This window comes from Pipra filicauda, unplaced genomic scaffold (genome assembly GCF_003945595.2).
Source record: "Pipra filicauda isolate LSUMZ 115617 unplaced genomic scaffold, ASM394559v2 scaffold292_size926685_pilon, whole genome shotgun sequence".
Lineage (NCBI taxonomy): Eukaryota > Metazoa > Chordata > Aves > Passeriformes > Pipridae > Pipra > Pipra filicauda.
The window spans coordinates 419,914-439,096 of NW_024104412.1; positions in this window are offsets into that span (position 1 = coordinate 419,914).

Sequence of the window (19,183 nt, forward strand, 5' to 3'; positions counted from 1 at the left end):
ATGGGACTCATGGTGGGGCCCCCTGGACATCCCCACTCTGGATACCTCTGTGGTCTCCCCAGGGGGACTTAACCCATCCTGGTCTTGCTTTTGAGCCTACAGATAAACCCCAACACCTTCCCCAGCAGCACCAGCTCCAAAGACCTGCAGAAGAAACAGAACAAGGAGGCAGGTCCTCCTGCTTGGGGTGAGCCTGGGGACAACTCATGGCATCACCCTGAGCCTCTCTGGGTGAGGAAGCACCTGCATATGGGGTAGGTTGCCTCCACGGGGCAGGAAGAGCCCTGTTCCAGGGGGAACAAATGCCAGCACCAGACAGAGCAAAGGCAGAGCAGGGCAGCAAGGTGAAGCATGGCAGAACAGGCCAAGCCTCCAGATAAAAGTGCCCAGCAGGGTCCCCCAGCACTGGAGTCTGTTCCATCAGTTTGGGAAATGGAGAAAACATTTGGCACCCTGTGATGCTTTGGGGTTTCCACCCCTCATTCCCATGCGAGGTGATGCAGCACCTCTACCCTTGCTTGCAATCCTCTGTAGTGGCACACACACAGGAAAGGAAAAGCCCCTGAAGTCACCAAGTAGCCCAGAGAAGGAACTTCAAATCTGCCTCCCCATCATCTCCCCCTGTGTCCTCTGGACACCCCCCTCTGGGGAGCGGCGCTTTACCCCCACACCTTCCAGAGCACTTTCTTTCCCCACCTGTTCTTGTTGTAACACAGTGTGTACAATAATTATGTTTATTGCTTGTTCAGAAAGCAATCATAGCTCTGAAGTGTTACCTACCAGGTTCGTTTCTGCAGATGCCCTTAACAACAATTAATCACACGTATTAACGTGCGGTCAAGAGACTTGTCAAAACTGGAGCTCTCGAGCTGTAAACAGAGCTCGTGCAATTAGCAGTGCCTGCTCTGAAAACACTTGGATTGATTCATTGTTCCTCCCAACACCTAAGGAAGTCAGGGAAGTAATAAATCATGAAAATATAGACAAGGCACTCAGCAAACTATGATGAAGACACTTCATCAGCTGCCTGTAGCTCTGTGTCAGCGCCGCGCTGGAGTCGACGCCGTGTGAACTGGTTGTGTGACAGGTGTAACCACCAAGCACTCACAGACGCTGCAAAATAAACCCAGAAATGCTGCCTTCTAAGTTACAAGTAGGAGATTTCTTCATTGCTTTTAATCCAGCTGCTACCAAGCATATGCCCTCCCTTAAAATAAAGGAACAGGAGTTCTAGTGCACAGATCTTACTCAGGAGAGTAGGACTTCCTCTGCCAAGCCCACAAGACTGGGTAAATGGAGGGGAAAAGGGTGCAACTGCATTTGCTGGTTAGGAAAGGGTCCTTCCATCTCTCCACGAGCTCAGGATGCCAGAGAGCAAGACATCTGGCTCTTCCTCGAATCCTGGACATGCTTTGTTAAAGCAGCTCCTTTTAACTTGCAAAAAAAAGAAAAAAATCAACATTTGCTAAAGGAATAAAAGGAAAAAGGACAACAGGAGAGGAACGGTTCCTCCAAACTTTGAAGCTGTTGTTATCTATTAGAAACAACAAAAAGAGCTCAAAGCTGGGAGATGGAAAGCAACAAAATGTATGAAAGCAAATGACTTGAATGGGGCTCTCAGAAGTGATGGTGACGTTTCATGCTCCCCATTGGCTTCTTTTCTGTGTCTGAGTGAAAAAGGAGAGCGTCCTTTAAAGAGCAGTGTTGTCTCAGTAGTCTCTGCATTTGGCATTATTAACAGCAGTTGTGTTCAGCAATTGTGGTGTTGGTCTGAAAGCCACCAGGAGCTCCCAGCCCACATGTTGAGTTGAAATAGGAAGGTGGTATGTGGCGGGGTTTTTTTTATTTATTAATAAAAAATAAAGACTGTTTGCATTCTTTAAATGTTCCTTGCAGTTGTAATAGGCAGTTACTTCTCTTGCCTCCTTGGTGGCTTCACAGAGGCTTTTCCTTTCCTGTGTATGTGGCTACAGGGCACTGCAAAGCTGTTCCCTCAAGGAGGGGATGCTTATACCTGTGTAGTGGTTTGGACCTTGTTTTCCCCAGGGGCTAAGAGAAGTGGTAGACCCCAAGGGGTGGAAACCCCTGGAAGTTTTGAAGTTCTGCCCAATGGGCGCTCCTGCAGAAATGTAAACATACCACAACCAGACCGGAAAAGAAGAGTTGTAGTTTTTGGTTGTAGGAGAGGTGGCCATGTTGTAGAGCCACGAGGAAGGGGCTCTGAGCCCCTTGGGCCCTCTGGGCCCTCCCAGCCTCTGGCTGGGGGGCTGCAGGGACCTGGAACAGCATAAAGCTGGGCTAGGTGCCTGTAGTTATGCCAGGAGATGTTTTCTCCATGGGCACAGAGCAGCAGCCGACACTGACCAGAGAAACGGTGGCAGAGAGCCAGAGATAAGAACCTGAACTGAAGAAGCAACAGAAGCAACATGCAGCACTGCAGAGGAGACTCCTGGAAGGAGAGCCGAGGAAAGGAGAGCCAGCAGCTGAGAGCTACAGAGTTCTTGGGGGTAAGACTGATATCAGCCCCCAAAACTCCCTTGAGACCCCTCTTGGAGAAGAGGGACATGGACTCCTATTTTGGAGAGCAGTTTTAGACATGCAGCACCAGAGAGAGAGAGGAGCTGAGAAGCTCAGAGCGTCCCAGAGCTGGACCGGGACGGCCAGATGGAATGCGGGGGGAGTTGACCTTGGCTCTCCCCCCTCGCACTGCTGCCACGGTGGCAGCCTGAGAGACAGGGCACAGAGGCCCTGCAAGAGATACCAGACCGTCACGAAGACCCCCCTGTGTCTTCGTGATATGACGTGGTGAAACGACCTTGTCTGGGGTTACGAAGTCCACGGAAGACCCCTCGGTTGTGAGGCGATGGGGCCAAGAGAGAGGCTTGGATACCTCCCTTGTGGATGCTGGCAGAAATCCAGCTATCAGCTGCTGCATGCATGAGAAGAAGAAACCTGCTGCCTTAGAAGATGCTACTGCTTAAGGACTGGAAGGGATCTGTCCTTCTTTCCCTCCTGGACTTTTATTTGGAGGGGAGAAGAGATCTGATCCATTGTAAATACTATAAGTCATGGTAGAGATAGTTGTGATCGTGTGTATAATGTGATATGGTATTTATTTGTACAGTCATTGTAATATATTCCCTTTTCCCCACTTTGAGTCTGGTGTGTTTTGTCTGGAAAAACCCATCTCACATTAGGTTGAGATGTGGGAGGGGGAATGGAGCTAGGGAATTGGATTTTGGGGCTATCTCAAACCATGACAACCTGCTTTGAGCATCTCCAAAGATTTAAAGTTCTTTATCCCTTTGGGCATCTGTGCTGGTGAGCATCTAAATAAGTATGAGTCAAAAGCATCATATATTCCCTCATCCAAAGGCTTATGCAACTTTTCAAGATGTTCATCTTTGCACTGTGCCCTTTTCTAGCTGAGCTGAAGAAGCCGAGAGAGACACCCACGGTGCTGGACCTTCCCAGGGAAAAGGTTTAGCTGGGATATGAGACTTCAAATCCAGGAACTTGAGCTTAGCAAGCAGAAAGGTTCATTCTTTAGGGAAGGATTTTGCTTTAGGAGTTGTTCAATCAGTGACTGATAAGTAAATATGATGCACAAGCTTTACCGTTTCCACAAGAGAAGTCTAAGAAATTTTGTGTACAGTAAAATGCAGAGAGCATTTGCCTCACTGGGTTCCTGGAAGAAGCAGGAAAAGGCAAAACCAGGGAGTCAGATCAAGTCCTGTTGCACAGAGGAGGAGAAAGTATTCTACAAGGGACAGGCTGGCACCAGAGTGATGAACTGACCTGAGGAACCACAGCACACAGGACACCACTTCATGGAAACAGAAGATGTTGCTGCACTGATTCATGATCCAACTTGGTAAAATTTATACTCCAAAAGGAACTGGGGTAGAGGGATGTCTGAGGTATCCTCCTGGAGGAAAATGAAGGAAGATGAAGGAAATAAGAAGATACAAGGAGCTGGCAGTGAAAATGCTGTTTAGCTAGGAGGTGTAAGTTAAGAATTTGGGCTTTTAGGTGTGGAAGGGCTGCACTTCTGCAGAACACAGGGCTGTCTGAAGCTGCAAGGAGTGGTTTCAATTAACAGAAGTTGTCTGAAAAGAAGGGACCACCAAACCCCTCAGTCTGTTCAAACTCTCTCTGTTGGTGACATATAACAGAGACAGACTATGCTGTGCAGAAACTCCTAAATTGACTATGTATCAAGATTAAAAGCCCAGGTAATAAATGCAAGGAATAGAAATTGCTTGTTTAGAACCATGCATTAGAACTAGCTGATATTAATGAAACCTAATAGGATGACACATGACAGGAATGTTGATTAAGTTGTTTGTAATCTCTTTAGGAAAGATCAGCTCTGCAAAAGGGAAATAAAACTGTCTCCCACTATGAAATGGGGATGCTGGCAACTAGGAAGTCAGTCAGCTGGAATATACATTCATCCACTAGACCTAAGAAGTAAAGCTTGTGGTGTCCCTGCAGGTGATATGCACTTTGTGACATTCAATTGAATCATAAAATCATAAAATGAGTTGGGTGGGCTGCTTTGTCACAAAAGGAGATTAAATTGATCTTTATGAGTCGTCCCACTACTTAAACACACGTTAATATTGTTTTCCACATCCCCCACACTTGTCCTTGTGAGGCAGCTCGTTGTGAATGGCATAAAGTGGAGATTTCAGCCAGGCAGGATTTCTGAAGTCCCCAGCTGGCAGTTTTCTGACAGAAAGGCTCCTTCCAGCAGGAACATCCACACCACGTCTCGTCTTGGCCAACAAGGAGGACTCGCTCACAGAACGAGGATGCTGAAGCAGCCTGAGGTATCAGCAGCCATGGCTTTGGTCACCTCCACTGTGTGAGCACAAAATAAGGAGATAAACACCCTCAGATAAACTCTTTGTCTTTCAAAAGGGAAATTTCACAAAGCCAAATACTAACACATCAGTAAGGAGGAAAAAAAAAAAAACAACAAAAAAAAATGTAAGCAAGAAAATATAGACAGTGTTTGCAAACTGTTTAATCAAGTTTGCCAAAGAACAGTCCCAGAATAAAGAAAGACCCAAAGCAGTTTCAAAAAGACACCCCATCCTGATTGTGAGGGCAAATAAAAGCAGACTGAGGGAAAAAAATATATGAAGGGAGAAATTTGTGTTAAAAACGGACTAGTAAAGCAAACACACACAGGGGCTATCAGTGGTAATGGTAATGATAAGAATAGAAAAGCAAGTAGAAAGGGGAGGTTTATCAGCAGTATTATGAGAATGGTGGAATTTTAAAATAAATATCTTTGCTGTTGCAGACAAAATGGCCTGTAGTGGCAGTGGGACATTACCCACTGCTACTTTTAAGCCCTGCAGTCCTGAAAGAGGGTATTAAATGGCAATTACCAAATGTCTCAATTTAGAAGTTTGCATCTGAGAAGTTAGCTAAGGAGTCTTTTAAACTGCCAATAATAAATGAATTTTCAGACATGAGAGAAGTCTGAAAATCCAAAGAAAGCTGAAATGGTGCCAATATCTTAAAAAGGGGAAGAGGATGGCCAAAGGGAGAGAGCATTAGCCTGACTTTGATCCCTGGGAAAAAAAAAAAAAAGCAGTGATGGGATTGATTGTGCAAGGGTTTAGTAATAAAGAATGAAAAGGGGCTAATAAAATTAAATGCTAATCAAGGTGGGTTTAAGGTAAATGGATCTTCTCAAACTAATTTGATATCTTTTTATGAGATTACAAGTTTGGATGACAAATGACACAGTGTTAAGGTAATAGACTTTGGTAATAGACTTCTGTAAGGCACATGACTTGGCACCACTGTCCAGTATTTTGAGGAGGAAACAGGAATGACATAATTTCAACATGGCATACAATAAATGAATTAAAACCCACTAAGCAATGTCATTAAGTAAGGAATCATCTTTAAGAGGCTGTTTTGCAGGGTTCTGCCCGTCCTGACATGGTTCCTGTCCTGACATGAATTGCATGCTAGATCTTGACCAGGAAACCTGCCTTCCCTCCAAAAAATGGTGTCACTGAAACTTTAAAGATGAACCAAGTGTTGAACTGCAGGGAATACTGAATAGGATGTCTCACAGGTAGAAAATGAGGTACAGCAAACTGATCTATGTTTCATTGTGGCCATGTACAAAGTTGTATCCCTGAACACAAGGGACATGGACCAGAGTGACTTTGCCTCAGGGAGCAGAGCTTTGAAAAAAGGGAACTTGGATATGTGTCTGGCTGCCATTAAGTGCCTGGTGTGCCCAGAAGAACAAATGCAGTTGACTGGGCAAAGCTGGCAGGAGGAGCTTACACATCCTCTGCCTTTGGCATTCCTACGGCTGAGATTTGAAAATGTCCCAGTTCAGACATGCCTGACTTGAGCATGGTTTTGAGAAGTTGGCATTGACACCAGGAGGACCTGTGGAAATGGGAAAAGGGCTGCAAAATTTGCCCTGAGAGGTGAAAATTTGGGAAGTTCACTCTGTCTTGCTGGAAAAAAAAAAAAAAGTTCAGTTTGATTTCACTGTGATCTTTATGTAACTGCAGAGTGAACCAGCTGGAAGCTGCACAGAGGCAAATTCATATCTGAAACAGCATCATCTTAAAAATATATGTCTTCATATGAATGAATGAGAGAGTAATAGCCACCAAAACAACCTTGGAAAGATTGTGCTGATTCTTTGCAAGTGGCAGTTTTAAAATCAAGATCTGATGTGTATCTTCAGACAAAAATTAATTACAGGAGTCCCATTCACTAAAAATAAGTGATCAAACAAACAGTCATGTGGATCCTTTCAGCCCAGCTTATGGAGCTTTGGGTCAGGCCATGCCTTAGTCGTGGGGAATGCTGCAAAATGACCAGTGGTCAGGGTTCTTCAGCCCCCACAACCTCACTGGGACTGTGCAAACCACCGGAACCAAGGAAAACGCTCCTTTACCTTGGCAGGAAATTTCACACCCTGGCAGGCAATTAAAATGCAAATTAAAAATGTTAATTAGAACTGTTTCAACATCTATTCTAATGCACAAGATGGGAATTCTGCAGAGTGCACACGGAGAAGGATGCATTGTTCCTCAGGCAAAACCTTCCCCACGCCTCGACTCCTGCTCCGGAGTGAGCAGGAATAGCTGCTACTTTTTTGAAAACCTGGAGGAAAAGGAAAGAAAAAAAAAAAAGAAAGAAGAAAACAGAGTGCTGAGGTCTGACCCTGACCTCAAATGCTGGCTTAAATCCACCAAAGCCAGAGGTCAGAATCAAGCCCTGTAAAATTCCTAACTCTGCAAGAAGGTGTGAAAGGGTATCTACCTCACAATGAAACACCTGTGTTACACTAGTTTTACTGTTCTCCCCCCTTTCATTTTTTTTTAAATCACAGCCAATTTAAATGTGCTTACAAAGACAGACACCAGCTAACCTAAAGCTCTGGTTAACACTGGACAGCAGCCTGGGGATAACTTTGTTTCAATTCAGCACAAAAACCAGGTTTTTACAATGCCAACAGCTCTGTAAATGCACACCAGCAGGTCTCCTTTCCATGTTAAATAGGTAGTTGCTCCATTAAGGCTCATCCCAATACACCCTGATGTTTAAGACAACTTTCTTCCCTTTCCTGCTTAAAATCTACCCACATAGATGAAATCTGGATGCTCCCAGAGCTGTGATGAGGTTGTTTTTACAGCTATTTGAGCAGCATCTTATACCTGCTTATTTGAAGATGATGATATTTGTATTGTTGCTAAGAATTCATGCCAAGCATAATTTTGGGGCGTTGTGAAGATATCATATTTGCATATTTTAAGTATTGATATAATACAAAATTCTCTTTATGACTCCTTTCACAGCATAATAATGCTCTTTCCACTGCATGACAGCCTTTAGCATAGAAAAATTCAAAAACAGAAGAAAATTATTTTTCAGAAAATTGATCTTTTTTTTTTTTTTTTTTAAATCCGATTTTCTTTTTCCCGTGTTTGGAGCATCCCTTACTGCTCATGACCCACTGCATATCATTCCCATAAAAACAGTAATTGCACAGAGATACAGGCACTTCTCACTGCAATGTCTTAATCAAACAAATGACTGCATTCTGAAGAAGTTTGATTTATTTTTTTTTCCTGAAGTACACTATTTCCAGCCTTGCAGGCTCTGTGCCAGTTGCCAGTGTGGAAGATGGCCCATATGAATCCCTTCTCCCCTTTCTCTCCTGTCCCTTTGCCTTGCCTCAGCCCTCTCTGCCCTTCCCTCCTCTTCTCCATCCTTTGAGCACACAGAGACTCTATTTCTGCTCTTACAGGCTCTGTGCCAAGCCCTGGGATAGGAGTGGCTGGAACTGAGTCTGCAAACTTCTTCCTTCCCTCCTCTGACTGATTCCCTGCTTTCTCTTGTCTGGCTTCCTCATGCTTCTAGCGAAGAGCTTTCATGCCATGCTTTTCTTCCCTGCTCCAAAAGGGGTCTCCCAGAGCTGCCCCCTCTCCCAAAGCACTGGCAAGCAGGACTGTCTTGGGGCAGGGGTTTGGATCCACACGTGTTCCTGGGGAGGGTCCTGTTTGCAGGGGCTTCAGAGAGAGAGAACCTGAGAGGAAAGATGGGGGAAGGAAGAAAATGTAGAGACACTGGCTTTTCTTTTATGGTCTGTTTCTGTGTGAAAATCACTTTCTGTGTGACATTTATATTGTATTTTAATCACCTGAAAGGCCCATGGTGCTTGGCTGGTGCGAGCTGTCTTGCAGTGCAGGGTCATAGGGGCTGGAGCTGGTGGTGACCTGGTCCCTCTGCACAGGCTGTGGCTCTGGGGGGGCTTCTCCCCATGCCAGTGCTGAGTGTCCTCCACCACTGAGCATTTCTTGGTGGCATTCTCTTTATGTAAAAGGGTTTTCTGAACAGTCAGAGCATGTAATTTAGCAGTGGTGAGCTGAAGGCACCGGGTGTCCAGGCTCTGTGAGAGGCATTGTGTGGCCCAGGGTGAGTGGCTGCTCTGCTGAGGGACACAGGAATGAGCAAACCATGGCTGTGACCTGGCGGGGACATGAGATTCCTGTGCAGCCACAGGTTTGTTAGAGACTTCAGCCTCTGCTCTGGGGGAAAGGAAATTAAACTTACAATGCTGTTAAAGCACTGCTGAGGGACCTGTTTTCCTTTTGCCTTATGTCCCCAGCTCAGAAGAGTCACAGGCAGTCACAGGGGCTTCTGGTTTGGAAGTGCTGAGGGTGGGTGGAGGGGAAAGGAGCAGGTTGTTGTCTTGTTTTCCAGGCTTTGCTGGCCAAGCACACCCTGAGGGATGACTGACAGCACGGAGGGTGGCACAGCACTGGAACAGCTGTCCATGGAGAGTATCCCTCTCTGGAGACGTCCCAAACCCACCTGGACATTTTCCTGTGTCACCTGCTCCAGATGACCCTTCCTTGGCAGGGGGGTTGGACTGGATGATCTCCAGAGGTTGTTTCCAACCCATGACCCTGCCTTGGCCGTGGGTTGGACTGGATGATCTCCAGAGGTTGTTTCCAACCCAAACAATTCTGTGATTAGTCACAATCAGCCCAGCCAGATGCTCGATGGCCACCCAGGGCACAGCCAGGAGTCCTCCCATCCCAGAACCCTCGGGAGGAAGGGAAGAAGAGACTTTCCTTAAGGGCTCTCTCTACTGATCCCAGAAGAAGCACATCCAGAGGGAACAGCAAGCGATGGCTCCCTGTGGCCTGAGGGCTGGCCCGGGGTAGGGAAGAGGCTTCACCTGTCACTGCAGTTTGGTGCCAGCAGATGCCACCCTGCAGGGAGCACTGGAGGGGGCCTGTGCCACCAAAACCCCTCTGAGATTTGGTGCTCCTCACCTCCCACCCAGGCGGGGAGAGACTGAGAGAGGCGATCCTGCTAGAGCAGCCATGGGATTGCTGCTTCTGCTTAGTGACAAGATTCCCAAGCTTTGCACTGGTGTTATTTCCATAACCACCTTGCAGTGCTTACCCACAGCAGCAGGAGGCCATTCCCAGGGATAATGATCCATTCCACTCACATTATCCCCCTCACAGCCCCTCCTGGCTGACCCTGGGATGGGGAGAGCAGCTGCCCAAAAACCCCAACTCCTCCTCTGTTACAAAGCTTACCCACCCAGCAGTTTGCAACTTTAATATGAAAAATTGCCTTGGTTATTTCAGAATAAATTCAGTTTGTCGGTTTCTTTCAGGAGTTTTGTTTTTGGGTTTGTTTTTTTTTTTGAGGTTGTATAAACAGTTGGTAAGTGCCATCCCTGCCTTTAAGAACTCACTAAAAAAACCCAGCGTGATTTGATTTGTTTGTACAGCGAAAAGATTGTTCTTTAGTCCCTTTGGAGTTGTTGGATCTGATACTCCTGCCAGTCGATCTAATGAAAAATCCTCTGGCAGGATGTGTTGGGAAACTCAGAGACATCCATCCCCTCCCTGCATTGCCTCTCCTGAAGGGGGGGCAGCTTGGAAATGGCACATCAAGGGAAAAAACCTCCTGCATCCCTTTGAGAAATGTGGTATCAGAGAACGTGCTGAGTTGGAAGGGACCCACGAGGAACATCAAGTCCAACTCTTAGCCCTGCACAGGGCCATCCATGCCAGAAACCAGTACAGGGATGGGAATCTTACTGTATTTGATATAAAATTAAACCCAGTATCAAACAGGAAGTATAGGAGATTTTGGGAAAACAAGAACAAACAAGACACCCAACCCAAGCAACACTATCCAATGATCTTAAGTAGTTCTTTTTTTTTTCTCCTTGGTTAGATCCACTATTGTAAAAATAATTCATGTAGTATTTGTGTTAATCTTAGGTATTCCAAACAGCAATTAATTCTGTAATTAATACGAATTATTAACTCTCTACATAAACTGTATGAAATAAAAACAGAAATTAAATGAGACACATTGCACCTGACTGGGGAGGAGGAAAGAAGTTGCCATTAAAGAACAGAGCAGTTTGAGGCTCCACACCAGTTACAAGGATAAAATGAAATAAAAAGTAGGCTAATTAGATCTGAAGTGGGGCTACACTGAACCCCCTCCATCACTGGAGACACCAGACCTGCCAGGGTGGGAGTAATGAACCCGTGTCTGTGTTCAAACAAGTAGACCAGGACCAGCTCTTTCTAGTCCCTTGTTGATATATATGCATGGATATTCTTAAATCCACTGTTTTCTACTAATGGAACTAGGAAATTTTGCATTTAGTGTGGGAGAACATCCTTACATAACGGAGTTTTACTTAAAATCTTCAAAGTATTTCCTGAAAATCCCAAATGCAGAGAAACATTTCCTCAGAAAAAAAAAATCAAACCCAACAATTATATCAAATTGTTCTGCACTGAGAACCTTTCAGATTCATTGCAAGGGTTCATATATTCATTAGAAATAAAAAGGAAAACAAGATTACATTCCTCTACCCTTCCCCATTCCAAAAACTTCCCTATATATATATATATATATTTATATATTAGGAATAGTCAAAGGGATTTGATGTATTCGCTGGATTTTTGATAGGTACCTTTGCACACACAGAAATAAGTGCACACATCATTTCATCTGTGTGAGTGTGAACTGATTATGAATGTTGCTATCTCAAATATGTAGTTAAGGCATTGTTATAATCATAGTAAACCCCATAGAATTGCTTTGTAGATGTTAAAGTGTTCATGATCAAGGGCTGCTAAACCCTTTTGCACCCTTATCTTTGCATCCATACTCTTTGCCTTACCAGCTTCTGTGCAAATCATTCCAAATTGCTTCTAATTTGATCTCCCTGTGTGTGCTCTAATCTGTGCACTAAGTAATAGAGCGACCCTTGCCATCTAACTGTGTAAAGCTGCATTTTCACAAATTCATATTAAACTCTTGCTTTTGCCAATACCTTTGGTGGTTTCTTAAAGCAGCCAAACCACTCACAACTCATGGGAAGGTGTGGTACCCACACACAGCTGGCATTGCTCAGATTTCAATGGCTTGGTTCGTATAAAAATGTCCTTAAAAATAGACATACAGCACTGCAAGTAGGGGGAAAAGATATCCTGAGAAATAGGATTATTGTTTTGAATAATGAAGGCCAACGCATTAGAATTAGTACAATTGGAAAATGACAATTGAGGAAATTCAATAGTATGCCTTGCAAACCTTTTTACTGCAGTTAAGAGTGTGTCATTAATAAAATGCATAAAATTTTAAAAAGAATTTCCTTAAATGAGTTCCTTTCGGAATCGTCTTAGGAGGCATTATTTTGACAATGTTAATTGTTGTCTTTTTCTTTTTTGATAAATGGATTATGCAAAATTAATTCCCTCACTATGTAGATTTAATCCACAACACAGGACCACTGTCAGAATTTAAAAGTATTTTGAGTTTTCTAATGAATAGATACAAAAAAAGCCATACTCAATTAATTTATTAGTTTGAAATTATAAATCAGTCACTGTCTTTATCTACAGTTTCCTACATTTGACCAAATCCTACTGCGCAAATGCCCAGAGAAGATATTTTTGAAGGCAAAGTTTTATCATAGGATTCTAAATTATTGAGTAACTTCCCTTCAGTTGATGTTGATTCTGTGCTGAGGAAGAACCTACAAAAGACTCAGACAACTTAAACATTTATTCCAGTTCTTTGAGTGAGCAAGAAGTAAAACCATTAGTTTATCTTGCTAAAATTTCTTTACAAAATAACTGGATAATCCAGCTTCACTCTTAGGTTTCCCACAATATTAGAAAAAACAAACCTTCCTTTATTATCTCTCACTTTTTTCCACACTAATAGTGTCTCCCTGGGATGTATATCCCAGGTGAAAACCTGCATGTACAGGGGTTTTGCCCACTTTCCCAACTGGCTCTTGCCTGAGTCTTCCTAAGTGAGAACTCAGCTTGAACAGGGGTCATCTGGTTCAACTCATGCCAAAACACAGGTGTACTTTTCAAATATTTCACCTAGTACACTTCATAATATTATAAATCATTACAAATATTCCCAGTGCCCTGACATAAAAGAAAATATTGCATTAATTTTTGAGGGTTCCTTCTGGTTTTAGATACGGATTTAAACCCTAAAACTGACACAGCGTGTCCTTGTGTACTATGCCAGTTGTCTTGAGTTTTCTGGCAAACTCAGATTAATCTGCCCCCTTTCCCTCTTCCCATCTCAGCATCAGAAATTGCTAATGACCCCTTGCAGATAGTACAGCCATAAATAGCAGTGTTAGGGCAAGAACTTAGTAGAAAGCTAATTTTCCTGTTTCAGTAACTGAAGTTACCTAGGAGATAAAGGGGTCTACAAATCGCTTGATATCTCTCCAAACAGCAGATTAATACCTGCCTGGTAGGATTTTGGAATCAGAGATTTCTTCTTGACCTAGATCCCTGAAGAGTTAGTTTTCTGGTTGTGGGTTTGTTGTTTTTTTGGGGTGGATTTCTTTGCCTAGCTTGTGTTAGGAAGCTTGATTTGAAAGCTGCTGGCTTTGCTTTAACTACAAATGGTAATCATCAAGTGTCCTAGAGGAAGAGATAGAAGGTACCTGAATATTTGCAGAGGACACAGATCCCTTGCCTGATGGACAATTGTGCTGCACACAGAGGAGCAAAGAGAGAAACTAGAAACTGAGGCTCTCAAATGAGGATTACCTGAGTTCTTCCATATTTTGAAGGGACCACTCCACTTGGAGGGTCACAGGATGCCACGGCTGTAGGGGGACCTGTCAGAAGATAAGCTTCAATTCCCCTGTGTTTGTGAAAGATATGTATTTAAACTCTGTAATAGGGATTAAGGCTTTTCCCTGGTTTTTGTTTTCTATTCAGGACTTCACCAAGACCTCAGACCTCAGGAAGTGTAACCACACATGGAGCATGGGTGAGCAACAGTCAGAACTAAAGTCTCAGAGAGGAGCCAGGACACGTTTATGCACCATTTTTCAGAATATTTTCAATCAGGAAGCTTAAATTAGGCAGCTATAATTTTCTGACCATTTGCTGAATTCAACTTCTGCAATATTTAACAGTCCATACAACCTTATAGTAGGATTTCAAAGTTCTCTTCGTTGGTGTCCAGCAATGCAGCATCTGGGGCTGGATTCATCATTTCACTAAAGAATGATGTGGGTTGTGGTGCAGGATTGAGCCAACAAAGTTGGATGAGAATGACTGGCATTCACTGACAGCTTCCTGAACACAACTGGGCAGAACTATAACGAGGAATGAAAAGATGCTGGACTGTAATCCTGCCTTAGTGTGTGACTGGCTGCTGAATACTTGTTTACAAATTACTGCAAGATTCTGTTTACACAAGATTGTTTTAACCTCTAACATTTTGATATTCTTGGGAAGTGCAGATGGTATATTTACTTAATCACTGTCAAAGCCCGAACTTTTTATTATTTGAAACTGATTCTCAAGTCAGTGTTACTTCTGCTCAGTGTTTTCACATGCCTTGTTTCAACTCTCTTTTCAGTCATTTTAATTCTCCTCAGTGTTCATTTTTCAGAGTGAAGTTTTTTGCTTAAAAGTGGCTGAATGCAGAAGCCAATGGTGGGAGTGGTACAGTAGCTAAGAAAAAACAACCCCCTTCTGTAAACTTTTTCCTGTGTAACCAATTTTTGAACCTTTCTGTGGTTCATGCTGGACCATGGGCTGAATTTTCCTTGTGACCCGTTGTTTTAACCTGACTCTTCATCTGAACACAAATTAACTGCAAAATTAGTTCCAGTGGTGCAAAACTTCAACACTGGAGGGATGTGCAAGGGATTTTTCCCAAAATCAGCATGCTCCAGTCCTCTGGCAGGCTTTGGGTCTGATCTGCTACCTTTTTCTTAAGAAAAGTAGATCTCCATCTCAGCTTCTCCCTGCACTATCCTGGTCTTTATTACTGTAATTGGGTGCCAGTTGCACATGTCACTGGAGTCTCCACAAGCTGTTTATTCTCTCAGGCTTTCGAGAAAGAGAAGGAACTGTGCCTTCCACCAAAAGAAAAGGGGTTTATTTGGGCTTTTTTATGATTCCTTTTGATGTGTCTCTCTATAGGTGGAATGGACCAAGAAAGCTATGAGGAAATTTAACTCAGAATGTTACCTCACACAAAGGTGCTCAGACATGGATTGAGCCCTTTGTTATTTTTTTCTGAATAGAATAAATTAAAGAAAAAAACCCAATAATACTTGAAACAACTGCATAGGGACTTAAATATCCACCCCAGAATACTGGGAAGGAATTTTACGGCATCGAGTTTGTGTATAAAGGAAACCTTATGTAAGATTATGAGGCACTTTGATGCAAAACTTAATGGTTTTACCTTGCTCTTCCTACTGGTAGTGAATACTTGATAATTCCTAATGATGCTCTCTCCATACCTTGGAAGCAATATGTTCCTTCCACGTCTAAAAACAGTTCAGTAATGTAATTTCTCTATAAAATGCTGCTACTAACCATATCTAAACTAATTAGGCACAGTCAGAAACAGCCTAAAAATGTAGCAGGCTCGCTGAATGAGCAGATTTGGAATCTGGCACTGCTCCTACTACATGACTTGATTGGGATGCTTTTACCAGCACCTTCCTTTCTGGGCCACATGAGCCAGATTTCTGTGTCTCTCCTGATCTTTTCTGCCCTGGAGTGATGGAGCAGAGGGGAACAGATTGTGTGTAGCTGTTTTCCTGGGACTCTTTTGCCTCTTTTGCCCTTTTTTTACCTCTTCCTCCCAATTTGGGGAGCAAATATACCCTGGCCAGTCTTGGCTACTGGTTTTTAGTGACCAATAACAGCCTCCTCTGGGCTCTCCTTCCAGTGCTGGCTGTGGAGCAGGGGCACAGCTTGCTGACAAGTCAGGGCCATCCTAAGATACATCCCACTCTTTGTTTCTAGCTTGATTTTTATTTAGTTCAACAAAAGCTCTTAAACCATCAGGTCCCGTGTTTTCCCCAATTTTAGCAAATTTGGCCAATTTAGCACATAACCTCCACACACAGAGCATGATCCTAAGCAGTTAATCCTCCATCTGAAGGATTTACCAATGAATATTAAGCAATTAGTGTCATGGATTAAATAAGAGGAAGGAAAGTCCTTGCATAAAGTGACTATAGAAACAGGCCATGAAATACCCTGTTAGCACAGCAGAAACATTTTAAAAAAATGTGTTCTTTAGGTTTTTATAAGCTTTGTACCTTCCAGCTTTTGTGTCTTCTGAAGGAAGTCATAGCGTGCAAACCTTCCAATTTTCTTGAAATCATATTTTGTTGTTGTTTTGTTCATTTCTTCTTGGCTTAAATGTAAACTGTACTTCTCTGAAATGCAAACAAACAGTATTCATGCTGTCATTCTTAAAAATAGACAACATTGTCCTCTGTTCACAGGTTTTATCAGGGATATGGTGACAGGTCCTCAGTTGCAGTGTTTTTATGCAGATCTTGCTACATGCAGGTAAATGCATATCTCTGTACTCATGGGATGGCAACTCACATTTTACGTGGTTTCAGGAGACTGATAACCTGTCATTTTGATTTTTAATGCACAAAAAAAAAGTAGTCCCTGGCATTATCTGAGGTAAAAGATCTAATAAATTAACACATTCGTATAACCAGGACTTGACACTGGATAAAACAAGTGTCCTAACAAAGAAAATTCTCTCTCAAGAAGAGAATACAACACGGCCCAGCTCTTCTGAGAGTCAAATTCAGGGTCCTTTCAAATCAGCCATGGAAACCAAAAAGCACACACAAGCTCACAAGGAAAGCACTGGTGAATCTATTCACTGAAACACCCCCAGGCACAGAAAAGGCAGTGAATTGGGAAGGTAAGGAGAAATTTGTACCCACAAGCAAAGCCATGTTCTCCTTTTCCAAGGGCTGGTTAATTCTGGGTAGCAATGAGAATGTTCTGCACACAAGGAGGTAATGATTTTGGTTTGGGGTTTTTTTGTTTGGTTGGTTTTCTTTTGGGTTTTAAGGGTTGTGTAGACAAAACATCAGCTGAAAAATCCAGTTTCTGGTCTTTCTGAGTTGAGATTAATCTACTGTTTGAGTCACTTCTAAGCCTGATTTGAATTTGGCCTGCAAAGCTCTAGGTAAAAACTGTGAGAACCCTCTCAGTGTATTCAAAATGACATCATTCAATGACATCATTTTTTCTTATTTTGGCTTAATCTGCAAATCATTATGGCTTCTCCAAATTCTTTCTTATTAAACAACAGACACCATGTTCAAAAAAACCCTCAAAGCACAAAGGCTGCATGTTCTTCAAGAAAGAACCTATAGTTACTGCAGTAATTGAGGGAGCAGTGGGCCAATGTTTAGATTTACCAGCCCTGACAAGTTGTTTGCATCTTTAATTTGCTCAATCTGTTATTTCTTTTTCAGTAGTTAAACATTTCCATGCAGAAGTAGTCAGAAAATCCAAGCATGTTCCAGGCACTGAAAAATTCTAAATATTTTATTTTTCTCTTGTAGGTTTGGTTATAGCTAAAAAAAAATGTGGAACAGATAGGTAGAGCTCCACAAGGGGGATATTTAGTTTTAATCCCTGGAATGATTTTCTGCTTTTCTGTGAATCCTAGCACTAGGCTAAGAGGTCAGTGTGGCAGTGGAGAGGACCAAAGTGCATTTTTGATGTAAGGTATGGGTATGGATGCCAAAATAAAGCAAAACTTATTCCTAAAGACCTACTGGAAAATCACAACTACCAGTCCTGCCCAGCTTTGCCAGGTGACCACAGCTAAGCTGTCTATATTTTTTTTTAATGTTGATTTTTTTATCTATTAAGCCTTAATAATTTGGGTTTGGTTTTTTTTGTTCTCAGAAAGCTGATTGTGCTTAAATGCAGGAATTTTATTTGCTGTACAGCTCTGATGGATCTGTGCCTGGGAGCAGCAGGGAATGCCATTGGTATGTATCACATATATGCTTTGACTTTAGAGGAGTTTTTCTGGCCCAATTTTTGTCACTGTAACACAGTTTTGGGAATTCTCTCATTGTCTTATTGACGGGGGGGTTGTGCCTGGTTTTGGGGGCAGTCAGTAGGAACACCTTCACTGAGCTCCACAGGTGTTATTTTCAGTGCACGGAAAGGAAAATCCAGAAAATTCCTAAAATGACCACATTTAAACCTTTTTGTCCTGCTGGAGGAGATGGTGTCTTGGGATGAGAAGACACAGGTGGGTCCTGCATGGCTTGGTAGAAGTTCCAGAACGAGGTGCACTGGGAATGCTCGATGGCAACATGACAAGTTCCAAGCTGAACTTCCTCACAAAGTCCTGATCCTTCAACCTTCCCCTGCATTCAGAGATTTCCAAACTAAGGAAGAAGCAAAAGAACTTTTGTAAACGCTAATTTGACAGCAACAGAACCCCCTTAATGTACTAAGGATATGACAAAACACATCAAACAGAAAGGGAGAGGATGCTTTGGAACAGAAGGAATCCTAGGGCCCATCTTATTAAAAAAAAAAAATAAAATCACAGCTTCTCTGCAGAAGCCTGCACAAGACAGGGAGAACAATGAAAAAAGGGAAATGCAGGATATTTTTTAATTGAATTGGGCCCTTAGTGTGCTGTTGAAACTGCTAAAGCCTGTGATTAGACACAGTGATTGAGCTGCAGTGCAGAAGAATAACGTTTTAACATGAGATGTAAATCAAACACGTGCTGCACTTGTATCCTGCCTAAGCACCACTGTGGTGAATTCCTCATGCTATCAGGTGCACCTAAGAGATACCACCCCCTCAGGAGGCTACTAAGGTTCCTCAGTTATTGTATTTGCACCAACAAATTATTTCACCCCGAGGGCAAAAATAAATCAACAAAAAAGAAGAACAGAGGAAACCTTTGCAGCCTTTAGAATCACACAGTTACTGTAGAACCCCTATTTCTGCAGCACAGCCAACCTACAGAAGAGATGCTGGCTGCTCTGAAGGTCTGTGTGGCTGCTTGGCCTGACAGAGGGCAGGTATCCCACCCTCTGGAATCATAAGGCTGAGGTTGGGCTTTAAGTAGCTGCACTGAATAAAATGAGACAACTCCTGATACAAGCTACTAATCAAAGCAAGGATTATCACAGCCTGCCCTTAAAACGAGCTGCACTCACTCTGAGCGTTTCAAGAGCCTTTCTAGGGTCTTCATTATTGATTTTCAGTATAAATCTAATTGGGAACCTCAGATTGCTTTTGATTTGATCTTTTTTCGGCAGAGACTT